Below are 20,276 nucleotides of genomic sequence, written 5' to 3' on the forward strand. Positions count from 1 at the left end.
GGTGACATGGTCAGACCCATGCTTTAGGAAAATCATTTGGCAACTGAGTGGAGGATGATGTGAAGCAGAGAGACTAATTACATGGCAATTTTTTTTGCATAGAAGAATTATAACAAATGGGAGAAACCATGAGAAAGAAAACGAAATAAAAGAAAAAATAGTCTGCTTTGCTCTGCAATCTGACTCGATAGTTCTTTCTCTGGATGTGGATGGCATTTTCTATCATGAGCCCTTTGGAAAAGTTTTAGGTCCTTGCATTGCTGACAAGAGCTACATCTATCAAAATCAGTCCTGACACACTGTGCCTGTTACTGTGTACAACGTTCTCCTGGTTCTGCTCACTTCACTCACCATCAATTCATATAAGTCTTCCCAGGTTTTTCTGAAGTCTGCCTGTTCATCATACAATAGTATTCCATTACATTCATGTACCACAACTTGTTCAGCCATTCCCCAAAGGATGGGCATCCCCTCAATTTCCAGTTCTTGGCCACCACAAGAAGAGCTGCTGCTATAAGTATTAGAGGGCAATTATTGCAATAGTACAGGTGAGGTCTGATGAGATTCTAAAGCAGGGTGGTGACTATGTGAGTACAGAGAAGGGGATATATAGGAGAGATATTGTGAAGATAGAAAAAAAACAAAATTTAGCAAGAAATTTGATTTGTGGAGTGATAGTGGGGAGTTGAGGATGACATTGAATTTGAGAGTCTGGGCGATTAAAAGGATGGATGGTGATACTCTAGAAAATAACAGGAAAGTTCAGAAGAGAGAAGGTTTGGGGGGGTGTTGTATAAAAATAATGAGTTCTGTTTTGGATATGTTGAGTTTAAGGTTCCTGTGGAACATCAGCTCTAGATGTTTGCAAGGTAGCTGGTGATTCAGGACTGATGCTCAGAAAAGAGACTGGGCTTGGATATATTAAAGATGATAATTGAACCCATGAAAGCCGATAAGATCAACAAGTAAGCTACACTAGAGGGAGAAGAGAAGAGGTGCCAAGACAGAGTGTTGGGGAACACTCACATCATGGATAAAGATCCAGGAGAGGAGACTGGGAAGGAGAGGACAGCTAAGAAGGAAATGAACCAGGTGAGAACAGTATCACAAAAACCTAGAGAAGGTGATCCTCAGTGTCAAATGCTACAGAAAGGACAAGAAGGATGAGGACTGAGAAAAGGCTATGAGATTTGGCAATTAAAAGATCATTGGTAACAGTGGAGAAAGCAATTTCAGTTGAATAATGAGGTCAGAAGCCAGATTACAGAGGGTTTGGAATTGAGTGAGTTATGAAAAAGTGTAAGTATCTAGTATAGATGGCTTTCTTGAGTAGTTTAAATGAGAAGAGGAGGACTGATATAAGTTGACAACCATTTGAGGTGGTTAGATCAAATGAGAGTTTTTTAAGATGAGGGAAACTTGGGAATGTCTGTAGGCAGCAAGAAAGGAGCAAGTATATATGGAGGAAAGAGACAGAGAGAGATGGAGAGAGAGACAGAGGGAGAGAGAGAGAGAAGGAGAGAGAGAGGGAGAGAGAGAGGGAGAGAGAGAGAGAGGGAGAGAGAAAGAGAGAAGAGAGAGAGGGAGAGGGAGAGGGAGAGAGAGAGGGAGAGAGAAGAGACAGAGGGAGAGACAGAGAGAGGGGGAGAGAGAGAAGAGGGAGGGGAGAGAGAGAGAGAGAGAGAGAGAGAGAGAGAGAGAGAGAGAGAGAGAATGGTGTGATCATGGAGGCAGTCCACTGGAGATGGGAGAGGATAGGATCAAGGATGTTTGGTAGAAGGGTTGGCGTTGATAAGCAAAAGGATCACCTCTTCATTTGATATAGGAGTTAAGGAGGAGATAATGGGGGAAATTCAATGATACAAGATTTTTTCTGGTGGCAGTTTTTTCATTGAATGATGAAGCTAGATCCTCAGCCTAGAAAGTTGGGGCAAGGGGAGACTTGACAAGTGAAGAGAAGGTTTTGACAGGCCCTGGATCCAAGCTCCTTTGAGATTTCCCAGTCCAGTGGAAGTTATGAATTTGAAAAATAAGTACACTTTGATTTAGCAAGACACAAATTAGAGACAAAGGTCCCAAATGGTGATTGCAAGGAAAATGGTGGCATAAGAATAGTGAGAAGTTAGAGTTAGTTGGATGTAATAAGTCTCTTTTTTCCCCTTAGTCATCATCTCCAAGGTGATTTGGTTGGGTAATGAACACAAGTGGCTAGGAGTAGTATCTAGATCTTAGAGATCATTATAGTCATTCTATCACTCTATCTATTTCAAAACAAAACATACATGCAAAATATATTAAAAATATAAGCATTACATAAATATAATATAAATTCAGTTGAATAAACATTTATTAAACACCTACTATACTCCAAATGGGGCAACTAGATGGCTCAGTAGAGTGCCAGACCTGGAGTCAGGATCTGGTCTCAGACATTTATTACAGCTGTGGGACCCTGGGCAAGTCATTTAACCCCTGTTTGCCTCCGTTTCATCATCTATAAATTGAGCCAGAGAAGAAAATGGCAAACCACTCCAGTATCTTTGCTGAGAAAACCCCAAATGGGGTCACTAAGAGCTTAACACAACTGAAACAACTAAACCACAGCAACAACATACTCTAGACATTTTGCTAGGAGTTGGGGTTACAAAAACAATAAAAGGAAAAAGTCTTTGCCTTCAAGAAGCTTCTAGTCTATCAGAAAAGTAATCAAAGAGAAAACTGCTAGAACATGAACTCTTTTTTTATTATTAAATACTGGGCATCGCTGTGTCCAGGGATCTTTGTCACATACCACAGAGAGGTAGAAGACACAGTACCAAATTCCAAGGAATTTAAATCCAAAGAAGACAAATCTAAACATCAAACAGAAGCCATTAAAAGAGTACCAATATTATACACACACATGTAAATAGGTAGATAGATTATCATCTATTATCAATGGCAAAGTTCTAGAGAGCCTAAGGTTCAAATCCTGGCTTAGCCACTTAGCCACCTGTATGACCTACTTCTATGACTGCATATACATGACTAGTATCAATTTTATGACATGTATGTAGAAATTTGATTTAACAAGTATTTATTAAGCGCTTATTATAAATAAAGCATTTTGTCGTTGAGTCATTTCAGTTGTGTCCTACTCTTTGTGATCTCATTTGGTGTTTTCTCGGCCATTTCCTTCTCTATCTCATTTTACAGATGAGGAAACTGGAGGCAAAGAGGTTGAAGTGACTTGCCCAGAGTCACACAGCTAGTAAGTGTCTGAGGCTGGATTCAAACTCATGAAGAGGAGTCTTCCTGGTTCTAAGCCCAATGCTCACCTAACTCAGGGCATTTACTCTTCTGTCCCTTAAAGAAATTCTTTACCCTTATTCTTTATGGAAGGTCCTATAAAAAGCCTTCTCTAATCTCTTTAACTAGAAGTCCTTCAAACCTGTTATGGTAGTCTGTTATATTCTATTTGTATTCAAGTTATTTGCACACATCTTATTTCCCAGACTAGACTGCAAGCTCTTTGAGGGAGTACATCATGCCCACACTGCGAAAAATCATTGATCCTTGAAGATTAAAAGACTAAGTTTGGGGTGTTCATCATTCTGTAGCATTCCACTGAGATTTTAAGGTTATAACCATCAGTCAATCAATCAACAAATCTTTATTACTAAGGGCCCGGCACTAGTATACAAAGACAAATATGAAACAGTCCTCGCCCTCAAGGAGCTTACACTCTTTCATGGGAGATAGCAAGTATACATATGAGTGGAGACAAAATAAACTCAAGGTTGTGCTGTAAGAAATGATGAGCAGGTTGGTTTTAGAAAAACACAGAAAGACTTGCATGAAATAATGAAAAGTGAAATGAGCAGAACCAAGAGAACATTGTATACAGTAACAGCAATGTTGTTCAAAGAAAAATTGTGAACGATGAAGTTATTCTGGGTATTATAAATACTCAAATCAACTACAGAGGACCTATGAAGAAGGTGCTATCCACTCCCAGAGAAAGAACTGATAGATAGAAGTATGCAAAGGATGGTTTTACATATATTTCTAAGTCTGTGTCAAATGGGGCCCTTCTCTCATGCACAGTGGGATGGGAGGGAGGGAGAGAAGGAGATAGTTCAGAACTTAACAAAAAAATTTTTTTAAATAGAAAAAATAAACTCAAGGCTATTTGAGTGGGGTGGGGTGGAGGAGAAAGGGCACTAGAGAACCAGGAAAAGCTTAATTAAAAGATAAGTTTGGGCTGAATCAAGCTGAGTTTTGAAGAAAACAGGGATTCCATGAGGCAGAGGTGAAGACAGAAGGCATTCCAGACATGGGAGATAACCAGTGGAAACACATGGAAGTGGAAGATGAGCAATCCAGTGTGTAAATAATTGCAAGAACAAAACATATTACTCTACTTAAGTGATTATGTCATAAGATTAAGTTATAAGATTCTTATTCTTTCAACTTTTTTGGAAATACCTCTATTAAGAAAAATAGGCTCTAGATATAAATTTTTGTATTGGTAATTAAGGTGGTACTTTTTTTTACTTCTTTCCCTTTTGAAGCACAGAAGTAATCAAGTGTCTTTGATGAGTCTGGCCTTTGTTTCTTTGATTAAATCCCAGTCTTTGATGACCTGCTTAAGAAACAAGAATGCCTAGTTCACATAGGTTTGAGTCCTATGGTTGTGATGCCTGAAGAAGCATCACATGGTTTTGAATTGCATGGTTGTGACACCCTTTGACCCTGAACAGGGTATATAAACTCAAAGGTCAGAGTTTTGTTTGGGGCTCCCACTCACTGGAAGAGTGCTGTGTGATTTGACCAGATGAGACTCTGGGTAGCCATTGTTAAGGAGCCCCCAGCTTGAAGGTCCAGATGTTGGTGCTTCTCTGGTAACTATGTACTGAGATGTTGGACAGAAAGTTAGAAGCCTATCTAATGGTTTCTGTTATTTGATCTGTTGATATTTTCTGTTTGTAATTTCTGTTTGTATTTGCTCTGAAGTTCAGGTTGCTGGCTTTTCCCCCTGAACTAAGTGAATGATATATGTATGTTTAATTAAAGTGAGATTTTTGACTCCTTAAGGTTGCTTTCCTTAGAAAAGCAGATCAAAGAACCTGTGCTACCCCCTCCTGTGTGCTGGTGTTTTTGGTCTTACATAGCCACAGTAGTGGCAAGCCACGTTGTCATTAGGATATTCTTCACAATCTCTTTTTAGGAAAATTTAAGGCACAGAGACTTGCTCACAGTCACACAGTAAATCAACCACAGGCCTCTGGGCAAGGAGGGCACCCTGAGTCCTAGGCTTAGGTTTCAGCCACTGCACCAACTCAGATACATAACTGGTTTAGAGGATGCTGACCTTCTTTAAAATGCAAGTACCTTTATATGTACTACCTGGGTGATGTTGGACAAGTCATTTAACCACTTTGATCCTCAGCTTCTGCAACCATAAAATGACAGGGTTGAATTTGATGTCTTTTGAGGTCTCTTCAGTTCTAAGTTTATCATACTATGTCTAAACCTGCCGCAAGATTCCAATCTAACTCCTCAACACACAAACCACTTTGATTCTCGACTATACAGTTATTCCTTCCACATCATGACTTCCCCCATCACAGTATCAATAGTTAGCAGGTCAGCATAAGAAATTAAATGGGAATTTTGGGGACAGTTTTGTGGAAGCCGCAGATGACACGCGAAGGTCAGTAGACCACACAGAAAAAGTTTAGAAACTCAGAAATGCATAAAATATATGTATAGTATTGTATATTACAAAACATTTTATTTTTCAATACCATGATAATTCAGACTTGTTCTCTGGTACAAAAGGAAGGCCAAAAATTTTATGCAGACCAGATTTCAGGTATGCCATGCCCCTAACCTCTCTGATGTTGAAGGGATAACTATAATTCTTTTGGAGGGGTGTTTGAACAATCCAGCTAGCAGCTTCTGTGGGAGTATAAGATTCACCCACAGCCAGCACCCAGAAAGCTGCCAACAGCACAGGTTCTTCTGATCTGCTTAATTAAGGAAAGCAAGGTGAGGGGATTGACAAGCTTGCTTTTAATTCAGCATTCAAATATCATTCAGTTAGTTCAGGGGAAAAAGCCAGCATCCTGAACTTCAAAACAAAATGCAAACAAATTACAAACATCAACAGACAGACTTTGTCTGATTCAAATGCCAACACATAGTTACCAGAGTTCATCAAAGTCTCAGCATCCGGGTTTACAAGCTGGAGGGCTCCTTAGCTACAGCTGCCCGGAGTCTCCTCATTAAAACCATCTCCAGAGCCCCGAACAAATGGCTCTGTCCTCCCTTCTTATAGGGCTTCAGACATCATCAAACATCATCTGAATCACCAGAGCTGAGGCTCTGGTGATTGGTTCTTGAGTTGGCCCCTCCCCTTAGGACCCTGGGAGGTTCACATCCACATGGATTAGTTAACACCTAATGGGGTTTGGGCCTGGGGCTTAACACCTAGTAAAGTTCACTGAGATAAATTGAGTCACTCAAAGAAAACAAAGGCCATTCTAGTTACACTCCATGCCTTGTGCTAGGATATATAATCTAATCAGCCATGTATCCTAGAACATACATTGTGATCCAATTACAAAGGAAACTAACACATATCATTCATAATAAAGCCAAACATATCATTCAGTGCCATTCCCAAATATTGGTTTACAATTCAAATGTGACCCACCCCTAGGTCCCAGGAAGATAATTTCTTCAATCAATCATTCCCAAAATAATTGTTAACTATTCAAATGTCCACCCCTAGGTCAAAGCAAGTTAATCTCTTAAGCTCATAAAGTGTTCAAAGAAAGTGCTTCTTCAGCAGCACACTGCCATCGCAGGCTTTTTCCCAGTACCCTGAGGCACGGGCATGCTTTAGTTAGTAAAGTCCTAAAGCAAACAGACAAACAAATTCTCTTGGAGATGTCTCCTCCCCAAACTACCATTGCAGGCTTCCACGTGGCACCCAAAGTCCCAATGTCAAAGAAAGAGTCCAAACAAAGTTCTTTTAGGGTCTGTTCTCCCCATTAAGTTCCAGTCCCCGGTTCCAAGTCCCAATGGTCCACTGGGCAATAAAGCCAACAGGTGGGGTCCCTGGGGGTCCAAGGCACTTCCCCCACCCCAACAAAAACAAATCCATGCCTCCCTCCTGGATCTCAAGCAGCCCAAGCTGAAGGGACCAAAAAGGCAGACTCAGTGCCTTGCTGCGAAGTTTCCATCTTGCCCCAGGGCTGGACTTCAGGCTCCTGGGTTCCAACTCCAGCTGGCCTCACCTGGCTTCTTCTGGAATCCCGATGTAGGTGGTTCCTCATCTTTGTGCTCACCTCACCAAAGTCAGCTGGAAAGCAGCTCACTGCTCTCACCTTTCCAAAGCTCTCATGCAGGCAGTCTCTTGGATCAATATTTTGGCAGCCGCTGTCTGTTTCTTCTTCCTCCTCACCAGCCCCTCCTGCCAAATCTGTAGGAAGGCCATTCTCCAAGTCTCCAAGGCCATTCTCCACTCCTGTTTCAAAACTCCATATATAATATAATCTCAAGACATTCACCCTTTCAGCACAGTCCTCCGGGGCCAGGCTTATCAGCTTAACCCTTGGGAAGAAGGGATTATCTCCTGCTCTGGGCCCCTGGGAAACCACACCCAGCACTTCCATCAGGACTTTGTTGCTCCTGAGGCTGCACAGAACCACAGTCACTCCAAGTACAAAGAGCAATCCAAAAACTGGGAAACATTCAACCAACCCAGTACCCCAACACGCCACGCTTCCTTGTTAAAGCCAGATCCTGCCAACTACGCCATTTGTTTCAACAATCTGGCTAGCAGCTTCTGTGGGGGTATAAGATTCATCCACAGCCAGCACCCAGAAAGCTGCCAACAGCACAGGTTCTTCTGATCTGCTTAATTAAGGAAAGCAAGGTGAAGGGGTTGACAAGCTTACTTTTAATTCAGTATTCAAATATCATTCAGTTAGTTCAGAGGAAAAAGCCAGCACCCTGAACTTCAAAACAAAATGCAAACAAATTACAAACATCAACAGACAGACTTTGTCTGATTCAAATGCCAACACATAGTTACCAGAGTTCATCAAAGTCTCAGCATCCGGGTTTACAAGCTGGAGGGCTCCTTAGCTACAGCTGCCCGGAGTCTCCTCATCAACACCATCCCCAGAGCCCCGCACAAATGGCTCTGTCCTCTCTTCTTACAGGGCCTCAGACATCATCAAACATCATCTGAATCACCAGCCTGAGCTCTGGTGATTGGTTCTTGAGTTGGCCCTTCCCCTTAGGACCCTGAGAGGTTCACATCCACATGGCTTACGTTAACACCTAATGGGGTTTGGGCCTGGGGCTTAGCACTTAGTAAAGCTCACTGAGATAAATTGAGTCACTCAAAGAAAACAAAGGCCATTCTGGTTACAAGGGGAAAGGAGAAATATCTCTTTCACAACTGGAAGGTGATATTGTTAGAGCCATGTCGTCCTTAGCTGGATTCTGCTGGAGAAATCAAGGACTATGAAAGGCCCCCCAAGAAGAATTTCTCTACCATTGGATAATAGCTCATATTGATAAGAGTCCTTTTGGGGTACCCAAAGTACCCCAAAAAGTATGCATTGGCTTTTTCTCAATAATCCTGTAAGACAAGATGATGAGATATAGAACTGGAAAGGACCTCAGAGGTCAGCTACTCTAACATCCTCATTTTATAGGTGAGGACAAGAGAAAGGTCAAGAAAAGTTAAATGAGTTGTGAAAGGTCACACAGGTGAGAAGCAGGAAACCGGCAATTCTCAGGGGCAGAGCCAAGATGGCAGCAGAAAAACAGGGACTCAATTAAGCTCTCCCCCAAATCCCTCCAATTACTTGTGAAAAAAGGCTCTGAACAAATTCTAGAGCTATAGAATCCATGAAATAACGGAGGGAAGCAGGTCTCCAGTCCAATGTGGCCTGGATGGTCACTAAGAAGTGTCTATCGCACTGTGCTGGGAGCAGAGTGCAGCCCAGTGTGGGCCGCATCAGGACAGACCAGGCGCTAAGGAAATAGGGCAGAGCAAGCCGTAGGGCCCTGAATCACTGAGCTGTGGCAGCTACCAGATTTCTTAACCCACAAACGCCAAAGACAAACTTACTCAGGTCCCAGCAGTGGGAAAACTGGATCTAGGCGAGAGGAGGGTGAGGTCTTGGCCCCAGCCCCAGGGGGCAGCAGAGGTGGTGCAGCAGCAGGAAGCTCCTGCAACTGCTTCCAGAGCTCCAGTTGTGGTTGCTTCCGGCCCTAGGCCCACCCAGTAGGAGGAATCAAGTGGCAGATCAGAGTGGGAGTGCAGGGAGCACTTTGCTGGTGCAGAGGCAGGGCTCTCTTGCTTTGCCTTGCTTGGATCTGGATTTCAGTCCTGGTTGGTGGTTCTTGGGGGAGGAAGAGTGCTGGTGTGGCAGAGCTTGCCATGTAGAGGTAGCTCTGAAAACAGCAATGCAATGCCCCAAAGCTTGGGACAAAGCACTTGTCATACTGAAGGCAGTCATACCCTGACAAAAACCTCAAGGGTCAAGTAGTTGGCTGGGAACATGAGCAAGCAGTGTAAAAGGACTCAGATTGTAGAATCCTTTTTTGGTGACAAAGAAGATCAAAACATACAGCCAGAAGAAGTCAACAAAGTCAAAGAGCCCACATCAAAAGCCTCCGAGAAAAATATGGATTGGTCTCAGGTCAAGGAAGAGCTCAAAAAGGATTTGGAAAATCAAGTAAGAGAAGTAAAGGAAAAATTGGGAAGAGAAATCAGTGATGCAAGAAAATCATGAAAAACAAGTCAATGACTTGCTAAAGGAGATCCAAAAAAAATACTGAAGAAAATAATACCTTAAAAAAATAGACTAACCCAAATGGCAAAAGAGCTCCAAAAAGCCAATGAGGAGAAGAATGCCTTAAAAGGCAGAATTAGCCAAAAGGAAAAGGAGGTCCAAAAGACCACTGAAGAAAATACTACCTTAAAAATTAGATTGGAGCAAGTGGAAGCCAGAAATCAAGAAATTATAAAACAGAACCAAAAGAATGAAAAAATGGAAGACAGTGTGAAATATCTCATTGGAGAAACCACTGACCTGGAGAATAGATCCAGAAGAGATAACTTAAAAATTATTGGACTACCTGAAAGCCATGATCAAAAAAAGAGCCTAGACATCATCTTTCAAGAAATTATCAAGGAAAACTGCCCCGATATTCTAGAACCAGAGGGCAAAATAGGAATTGAAAGAATCCACCAATTGCCTCTTGAAAAAGATCACAAGAAGAAAACTCCTAGGAATATTGTTGCCAAATTCCAGAGTTCCCAGGTCAAGGGAAAATATTGCAAGAAGCCAGAAAGAAACACTTCGCGTATTGTGGAAACACAATCAGTATAACACAAGATCTAGCAGCTTCTACATTAAGAGATTGAAGGGCTTGGAATACGATATTCTGGAGGTCAAAGGAGCTAGGATTAAAACCAAGAATCACCTACCCAGCACTGAGAATAATACTCCAGAACAAAATATGGATTTTCCATAAAATAGAGGACTTTCAAGCATTCTTGAAAAAGAAAAGACCAGACCTGAAGAGAAAATCTGACTTTCAAATACAAGAATCAAGAGAAGCATGAAAAGGTAAACAGGAAAGAGAAATCAAAAGGGAGTTACTAAAGTTGAACTGTTTATATTCCTACATGGAAAGATGATATTTGTAACTCATGAAACCTTTCTAAGTATTAAGGTAGTTGAAGGGAATATACACATATATTTAGACAAAGGGCACAGGATGAGTTGAATATGAAAGGATGATATCCAAAAATAAATAAATAAATACAATTAAGGGGTGAGAGAGAAATATATTGGGAGAAGGAGAAAGGGGGAGATAGAATGGGGTAAATTATCTCACATAAAAGTGGCAAGAAAAAGCAGTTATATTGGAAGGGAAGAGGGGGCAGGTGGAAAGAAATTAATGAATCTTGCTCTCATCAGACTTGACTTAAGGAAGGAATAACATACACACTCAATTGGGTATCTTACCCTACAGGAAAGTAGAGAGGAAGAAGATAAGAGAGAGGGAATGATAGAAGGGAGGGTAGAGCAGGGGAAGAGGTAATCAAAAGCAAACACTTTTGAAAAGGTCCAGGGTCAAGGAGATAAAATTGAATAAAGGGGGACAGGATAGGATGGAGGGAAATATAGTTAGTCTTTCACAACATGAGTACTGTGGAAGTGTTTTGCATAATGATACATGTATAACCTATATTGAATTGCTTGCCTTCTCAAGGAGGGTGGGTGGGAAGAGAAGAAGGGAAAGAATTTGGAACTCAAAGGTCTAAAAACAAATGGTCAAAAAAAAGTTGTTTTTTAGATTCAACTGGGAAATAAGATATACAAGCAATGGGGTATAGAAATCTATCTTGCCCTACAAGAAAGTAAGGGGAAAGGGGATGGGGGTGGGGGGAGTGGGGTGACAGAAGGGAGGACAAACTGGGGAAAAGGGCAATCAGAATGTATGCCATCTTGGGGTGGGGGGAAGGTAGATATGGGGTGAAAATTTGTAACTCAAAATCTTGTGGAAATCAACGTTGAAAACTAAAAATATTAAATAAAGAAAGCAAGAAACCTAGGATTAGAACCCATTCTGTCAATTCCAAATCCTGTGCTCTTTCTCCTGAATGTAGAAATTGGAGGGAGGGGAGAGAATGGGAAGTTCAATCATTTCACTACATCTTGATGGATTGACAATATAGAAATCCCCACCCTCTTCCCCGACACTTTGTGACCTAATCAGAGAAAGTCTCCAACCCTCATTCAAGGATGTGGTAAAGCAAATGAAGCATTTACTGTTGTATCAATTTTTTGCCGTCCTTGGATAAAGAGACCCTGCAGTTCTATCTAAAATGACCTTGCTTCTACAATTGTAAAAGTGTTTGGTCTCTTCCCCTTGTTTTCCTGCCCTTGAAGAGGAAATGTTTTCTCAATCTGACAATAAATTCTGTCATTCCTGTTTTCTCCTTTGGTTAGTCTCCCTCTCTCTCTCTCTCTCTCTCTCTCTCTCTCTCTCTCTCTCCCTCTCTCTCTCTCTCTCTCTTTCTCTCTCTCTCTCTCTCTCTCTCTCTCTGCCTTCCCCCTGTCTTTCTCTTTCTATCTCTGTCTCTCTGTCTCATTTTCTCTCTCTTGTTTCTATCTCTGTCTCTGTCTCTCTTTCCCTCTCTCTCAATCTCTCTGTCTCTCCTCTCTCAATCTCTCTGTCTTTGTCTACCACTGTCTCTGCCTCTGTCTTTATCTCTCCCTCCCCTTCCCTCTCCTGTGAAATGCTAAATTGCCACAGCATGCTACTGATTAGCTGTGTACTCTAAGCAGGCCTGAAATGTTATAAAAGCTAAATTTGTACCCCAAGAATATGAATTTGCTCTTAACAAGAGCGGATTTGCTTGTCAGGCTAATCAATCTTTGACCGACAGTCATCTGAATGGGGGCTCACAGGTACGCCACTCCTAAGAGGTCTATATAATTCACCAACAATGCCCAAATATTATTATCCCCGTTATATAGATGAAATAAGTGCGCTTCACAGAGTATAAGCGGCTTATCAAAACACTGAATATCAGAGCTGGGCCTTGAACCTTGAGCTTCTAACTGAATTTAGTGCTCTTTACAGATCCATCACCTTTCTCTGCCATATAACAAAGCATGTAACAACAGCTGTGGCTCAGTGGATTGAGCACTAGATTTGGAGTCAAGAAGACCCCAGTTCAAATCTGCATTCAGACACTTCCTAGCTGTGTGACCCTGGGCAAGTCACTTAATCTCTGTTTGCCTTAATCCACTGCAGAAGGAAATGGCAAACCACTCCAATTTCTTTGTCAAGATACTGTCCATGGGGTCATGAAGAGTTCCCAAACAACAACAGATCATAGATCTGAAGATACTTCAGAGCTCATTCTGATCCAATCCCTTGATTTTAGAGATGAGAAAACTGAGTCCCAGGAAAATTGTGACTTGCCCCAGGTCACAGTGTAGGGGCAGAGATAAGAATTGAACCCACGCCCTCTGACTCTAGTTCCAATACATGCTTTCCCTGGCTACCATGCTAAAATTGGGCTGAGGAAGCAGGTTTGTATCATAAAAGGTCAAAAGGGCACCTGCAAGTGTTGGCTTCCTTACAAATTCTTCACATTTCTCAAAAACTGGTTACTCCCACATCAAAACCTGGCATTGCTTGCGTCAAGGGATAATTGTATTGTAAGCAAAAATGACCCTTTGAACCTACTTCTCACCCTGGCCTTGGGTTTTCCTGGTCTGTCTGATCACTCTGGCAAAAATGAGATGCCTAACTAAAAAGTTAGGGTTTTGGTTGCTTTTTTCAGGAGACAAAAAATTCCCAGCGAGTGGCTACACAACTTTGCCAAAGGCTATTAATGGAGCTCCATATCTCTGGCCCCAATCTCACAAAATAAGCAATGTCTTGAGAGGCAAAGTCAGGCCTTGCTGGAAGCATAGATGAGGATTGAGCAAGGGTGGAGAATTGAGCAATTGGTGTTGGTGGTCAGTAGCCTGATGGAGGAGAAAATGTCAGCAGGCTGGCAAAGTCATGGAGTGGAAGGAGTCCAGGACCAGAGGGTGGAGGGACACCCCTGCCCTGAGGGAGCACACTGACTTATAGAATCACATGACCCCTCTGAGGCTCATTGATTCCACCTGGAAAATGAGGGGGGTTGGCCTAGGTGAACACTAAGGTCCCTTCCAGATCGGACAGTCTGCAAATATATGATCATCATGCAGGGGGTGATTGCGAAGGTCAAATGAGAGAACAACTTTAAACCTGCCATGGTCCACAAATTTGGGGTACAGATCAGATAAAGAAACTTTATTGCTATTACAAACCATGACAGGGAGAGAGCAATTTATTATCATAGAGAAACTCTGAACACAAACAATCTCCTAACGATATGTGAAGTGTATGAAGCAAAGAATGGAAGGCTGTCAGTTTGGAGGAAGGGTAGGGCACCTGAAGCCAGGAGGCCCTGAGTTCAAATCCAGCCTCAGACACTTACTAGCTGTATGAACCCCGGGCAAGTCACTTAGCCTCTGCCTCTATTTCCTCATCTGTAGCATGGAGATAATAATAGCACGTACCTCCTAGGGTTGTTGTGAGGACTAGATGAGATAATATTTGTAAAGTGTTTAGTACAGTGACTGGAACATAGTAAGTGCTATATAAATGTTTATTATTATTATTATTATTCAGAGGGAAGAGAAATTGGCAGAATGTAATATTAATTAAGTAATTAAGTGTAATATTAATTAATTACTGTTTTCTCTTTTAGAATGTTAAAGTAATCAAGTGCCTTTGATTAAGTCTTACTAGGTGCTAAGCCCTAGGCCCACACCCTTTTGCTGATTAGGCGTGAAGCCTTGGGCCCTGAAAAGGAAAAACAAACTCAGGTTAGCGTTTTGTCTGGGGCTCTCACTCACTGGAATAGTGTTGGTATGGAGACTCTGGGTAGCCGTTGTTAAGAGCCCCCACCTCTGCTTTGAAAAAATCCAGATGTTGGTCCTTCTCTTTTTGGTAACTATGTATGTGATGTCTTGATCAGACAAAGCTTGTCTGTTGAATTGTGGTATTTGATCTGTTTATGTTGTCTCTGTTTGTAATTTCTGTTTGTATCTCCTCTCAAGTTCAGGGTGCTGGCTCTTCCCCCTGAACTAAGTGAATTATATATGTATGTTTGATTAAAGTGAGATTCTTAATCCCTTACTTTCCTTAGAAAAAGCAGATCTAAAAAACTTGTTGTTGGTCTTGTTGGATCTTACACCCCCACAGCAGCTGTTAGCCACATTGTTGTTACAAAATGGCATAGTCGTGACAGGATATGTAGATTAAAAGGAAAGTATGGAGTGCAAAAGGGTGTGGGCTTAGGGCTTAGCACCTAGCAAGACTTAATCAAAGGCACTTGATTAGTTTAGCATTCTAAAAGGGAAAACATTAAAAAATAAAAAGTCCCACCTTAATTAATATTTCACAGAGCTGGGGAACAGGGGAAGAACAGCATATATAACCATGGAGAGGTAGATGTGACTGCTCATTTTACATTGAAATGGAGGGTAGTGTTAAGATGGAGTCTCTTATGCCAAGAGAGTGAGGATACAGGGCCCTTCTTTCTTGTCTCCACAAGCCTATATACCATTAACATAAGGTCATTATTAATATAGTTAATAAATAATAAAATTTTTTGTTGCTGTTCAGTTGTGTCTGACTCTGTGACCTCATTTGGGGTTTTCTTGACAGAGAAACTAGAGTATTTGCCATTTCCTTCTCCAATTCATTTTATAGATGAGGAAACCAATAGGGTAAAGTGACTTGCCCAAGGTTCATACAGCTAGTAAGTGTCTGAGGCTGGATTTGAACTCAGAAAAGATGAGTCTTCCTGACTCCAGTCCCAGCCCTCTATCCACTGCACCACTGAGCTGCTCTACATGGTATATAATAATAAATAGCTTACTAAATTCTTGTTGGTTAATTGCTCTTCACACCAAAGGTTACCTCTTAGAAAAATCAAGCCAACCCAAACTGAACCTCTTACAAAGTTTCTGACTGCCTACTTCAGGCACTCACTACATGTTCTAAACCAGGACTAGAGAACTGATTACCCTACTTGTTTGTCAATACATTAAGTAATCTTGGGTTTCATTCATTTATTCATTTATTTATACATTCATTTGGTTTGTTTATTCAGTCAGTCATTCATTTTTCAATTAATTGATTACCTTTGGTCTGGTCTTATGATTTCATTCACTCTCTGTGTGGAGACTGCCTCTATGCATGTTCATCAGTAAACTGTTTTTAGCTTATAGTCTTCAATATCTAAATTACTAAGGGTAAAGACTTCAATAGATTCCCTAACCACTAGACTGCCCATTTTATTGTGAATATTAACCTAATAAAGCTGGCCTGCCTTACTTTCTCTCTGCTAACTCCTGTCTTGTGTTACATTCTGTCTTGTGGTGCTCTGTCCTTCCTTTCACTGAACCTTGGAATCCCAAACTTCAAACTACATTAGGACACTGGGGTATTGAAAGGTTAAACATGTGACCTATGGTCATGTAGCTATTGTATGTCAGGAACCTAGGTGGCTCAGTGGATAGACCACCAGATCTGGAGTGAGGAAGATCTGAGTTCAAATCCTCCTCTGACACTATTAGCTGTGTGACCCTGGGTAAGTCATTTTGCCCTATTTGCCTCAGTTTCTTTTATCTGTAAAATGAGCTCAAGAAGGAAATGGCAAACCCTCCAATACCTTTGTCAAGGAAACCCCAAATGGGGTCACGAAGAGTTGGATATGACTGAACAATATCAGATACAAGTATTTGAATCCAAATCCTTCTTTTTGCCTCCAAGGCTAACTCTCTTTTGACTATGCCTGGCTACCTCTCACTAAATAGCTTTCAGATTAAAACAAATATCAATTAACTACAGCACCCAGAGTGTATATATGTGTGTATCATTCATTGCCTGATGTATATGTGTGTGTGCGTAACTGCCTTCCATTCTCCAAACTAGAAGGCACTTCAGTGAGAAACTACTCCGGTGGCAACTATTTCATGCCAAAAGTTGCATCAGCAAAGACAGGAATGACAAGTCCCATTTTAGCTTAGCAACAAAATGAAGCATTTGAAAAATGTAGCTTTGATATTTTTTGCTTCTGATATTTTGATATCAGAACATTTCAAATGACATTGGCTATCCTGTGGCATAGTAGAAAGATCAAAGGACTGTGAGCCAAAAGACCAGGGCTTGAATTCTGACTTGGTCACTAACTAGTGGTATGAGTTTGGGCAAATCTGGGCCCCAGCTAATTCCTTACCTGCAAAATTAGGAGTTTGGTCTAAATGACCTATGTGTAATGTCCTTTCTAGCTCTAATGTTCAGAAAGACCTGAGTGCCACCTCTGGCACCTACTAGCTATCTGATAACAGGTAAGTCAAGTAACCTTTCAGTGACTCAGTTTCTTCATTTCTAAAGTGAAGATAATACCTATAGTGCTTACCTCACATGGTCATTCTTCGGAGTAAACAAGTTGATAGTGTCTGAAATGTATGAAAGCTAAAACATGATTGTCAGTTAAAATTATTATTTGAATATTTGAATAATCTGAGCCTGGCAAAAGTGTTTTACAACAGCATGAAATTGCTTTCTACAAATGTGTTTACTTCTGAAGAAATAGAATGCATTTTAGGTTTAGAAAAAAAATTGATAAGTAAGTAGCCTCTTCCAAATGTTATTGGGAAAAACAAAGAAGCTTCTCTCACTAGAAGGGTGGTGGACTACAGGTGCAGAAAGCTAAATACTTATCAGATATGGTCAACATTTTGATTAAGAGATTCCTTCTTACAAAGGAGGGAGGTATTGGGAAATGATAGTAGCTAAGCAAAAACAAACAAAAAACAAATTCACCTGAAAAGCATCGATGCAACATTAAAAAGAAAAAAGAAAAAGGCTTTGTTAAAGACCATGGCACTTAATTAGGCCAACATCCTTGTCCATACACTGGACTAGTTTCAGACAGTCAGAACAGCTTGGAAAGTTGCATGTTGAATGTGTTATCTACTTAAAAGGAAAAGCAAGCTGTACATAAGAGATTTGAAGTTTCATATATAATTGTGCTTTTTTCATTCTAAATTTCTTTGGTGTTTAGCTCAGAATCAAAAAATATAAAACTGAATACAATGGACTACTTTATTTCTTTTATTTTAAATTTCCAGGAGGCATAAGTGCTTATGTGATGGCTTCATACAAACTCCTGAAAACACTGACCCCTAAAATAAGCCACTGGGGCTAATTCAAGATCAGGGTTAATCACCCACACATAGGATGTTTCATGCCTGCCTTGACTAGCTTTTTACAAGGAAGTACTCAAGTGAAAAATGTTTCTCTCCAAAATACCTTCGAGGACAATAATTACAGTTAACCAAATCCTAATTTTTTAATTAGCAAGAAGCCCTAGAGCAATTCCAGGTCTCCCTGTGATACTGACACACTGTCTCACTTATACAGATCACTGCACTTATGTAACACCGTTAGCACCTCGGTGGAAATAATAATGGGTTTATATAGTGCATTAAGGTTTACAAAGTGCTCTACATACGTGATCTCATCTGATCCTCGTAACAACCCCGTAAGGCAGGTGTCATTATTAACCCCACATTTTACAGATGAGGAAAATGAGATTAAGCGACTCACCCATGGTCATATAGCTAAGCAAACCTTTGGAGGCAAGATTCCAACTCAGGTCCAGTGTTCCATCTCCTATAGCAACAGGATAAATAAACAGTGCTTGCTCTTCCAGTGTATGGCGATGGGAACACCTTCAACCAGTTCTTGGAACTGTGGCAATGAGTTTTTCTTGAACCAATAAGGGTTTCCGTCCCAGGTCCCCAAAGGCAGAATCAAAGAATCTCAGGGTCAGAAGGGCTGTTAGACATTTTCCATTCTGGCTTGGCTTGAAGACCTTAAGTGAGAGGAGATCCATTACCTCTCCACGCAGCACATTCTACTTTTTCCTAATTCAATGGGGGTGAACTGGCCAATGAGAACCGACGCTTGAAACATTTACAGATATTCTCTGCCTGGTTCTAATCCAAGTGACAATGTGGAAACTTAAGGGAAGTCTGTTTCTGGCCATACATGATGGAGGGGCTGATAATCTGCAATGAAGAGTCTAGTTGGCCAGCGAGCTGGAACTGATGACTCAGCAGTTGCTAAACTTGAACTTAGTACATATACAAAGGTGCTGATTTGTTTACTGTCTCTGCCTGTCCATCTGTCTGTCTCTGTGTGTATCTATCACTCTGTGTCTGTCTCTCTGTTTCTGGTCTGTCTCTGTCTCTGTCTCCTTCTAGTTCTCTGTCTCTTCGATGTTTTTCTGTCTCTCTTTCTCTGTCTTTCTGTCTCTCTCCATCTCTCTTTCTCTGTCTCTCTGTCTTTGTGTCTCTGTCTCTGTCTCTATCTCTGTGCCTCTATGTCTCTGTGTGTTTCTCTCTGTCTCTGTCTCTCTCTGTGTCTGTCTCTCTTTCTGTCTCTGTCTTTCTCTGTATCTCTCTCTCCCACCCTCGGGTCCCACCTTCTCCCTTCCATCCTCTCGAGTTTGAAGCCTGCTTTGATCTGCCTCCCAGATAGCCAGGTGGGGGGAAAAACGGCTGCCCTGTGTCCCACCTAACCAACGGTAGCCATGAGCATATGGCCATCTCTGACTCTTTTATGTTTGTCTCCCCTCAGTAGGTGACCAAGCAACAACCTTAAGGCAGATATTTCCAGATAGCATCTTGTCAGTTAGAGAGACCCAGAGGTCCAATTGATAGTCAGAGCTGAATGGGGGCAGTAGTCAGGGCTACTGGAATTGTAGTGGTCAAAAGTGACCTTGCAAAATCATTGCAAGGCAGCCAAGTAGTTTTAGAAGACCAGGTTAGAGCTATGGAATAAAGGAGAAACCAGCTTTAAATGGAGTCATTTTGACCAAGAACGCTCCTGCCTCCAATACCCACAAAAACTTCTCCCATGAACTTGCTAATGACTAGAGTTCCACTATTAGAAATAAATTCTTTGTATGTAATGCCAGCCCTGGAGCTCACACAATGGTCACCTATCTAGAGTGGACGGAAGGGAAGTGGGGGATAGATTTTGAGGATCCATGACAGCCTGAACACATCCTAAAAGCTACACATTTCTACCTCATGGTCTACATATCTAGCTTCTTCCTCTTGGTGGAAATGAGGCAAAGGAAGCGATCACCAGGTAAAGAGAGAAAATGTATTCCAGGTCACTTAAAGTGGTTGGAAGAGGACAACTGAAAAGTGAGAGCCAATCCTGGATTTTTTGAAAGGGCAGCATTTTGGACAAGTGCTTAGAACAGTCTTGTTGGAGAAAAAGGGTTAAGTTGGAGGTTAAGGAGAAGAAAAGGGCTTGGGGCCCAGGGAATCTTGAAGAATGGGGAGATTCAGGGAAAGTTTTTTTTAATTTTTTTAAATTAATTTCTTTTATTTTAATTTTTTAAAATTAATTTCTTTTTCTTTTAAATACAAAATGCAAAAATTTAAATACACAATAAGAAAAGAAAAAGAAACATAAGCTTAAATATTAAAACTTAAATACATCGGACTTCCGGGGGTGGAGCCAAGATGGCAGCTGGAAAGCAGGGACTTGCGTGAGCTCCCCACTACATCGCTCCAAAAACCTATAAAAAATGGCTCTGAACAAATTCTAGAACT

Source organism: Trichosurus vulpecula, chromosome 7, assembly GCF_011100635.1.
Source record: "Trichosurus vulpecula isolate mTriVul1 chromosome 7, mTriVul1.pri, whole genome shotgun sequence".
Taxonomy (NCBI): Eukaryota; Metazoa; Chordata; class Mammalia; order Diprotodontia; family Phalangeridae; genus Trichosurus; species Trichosurus vulpecula.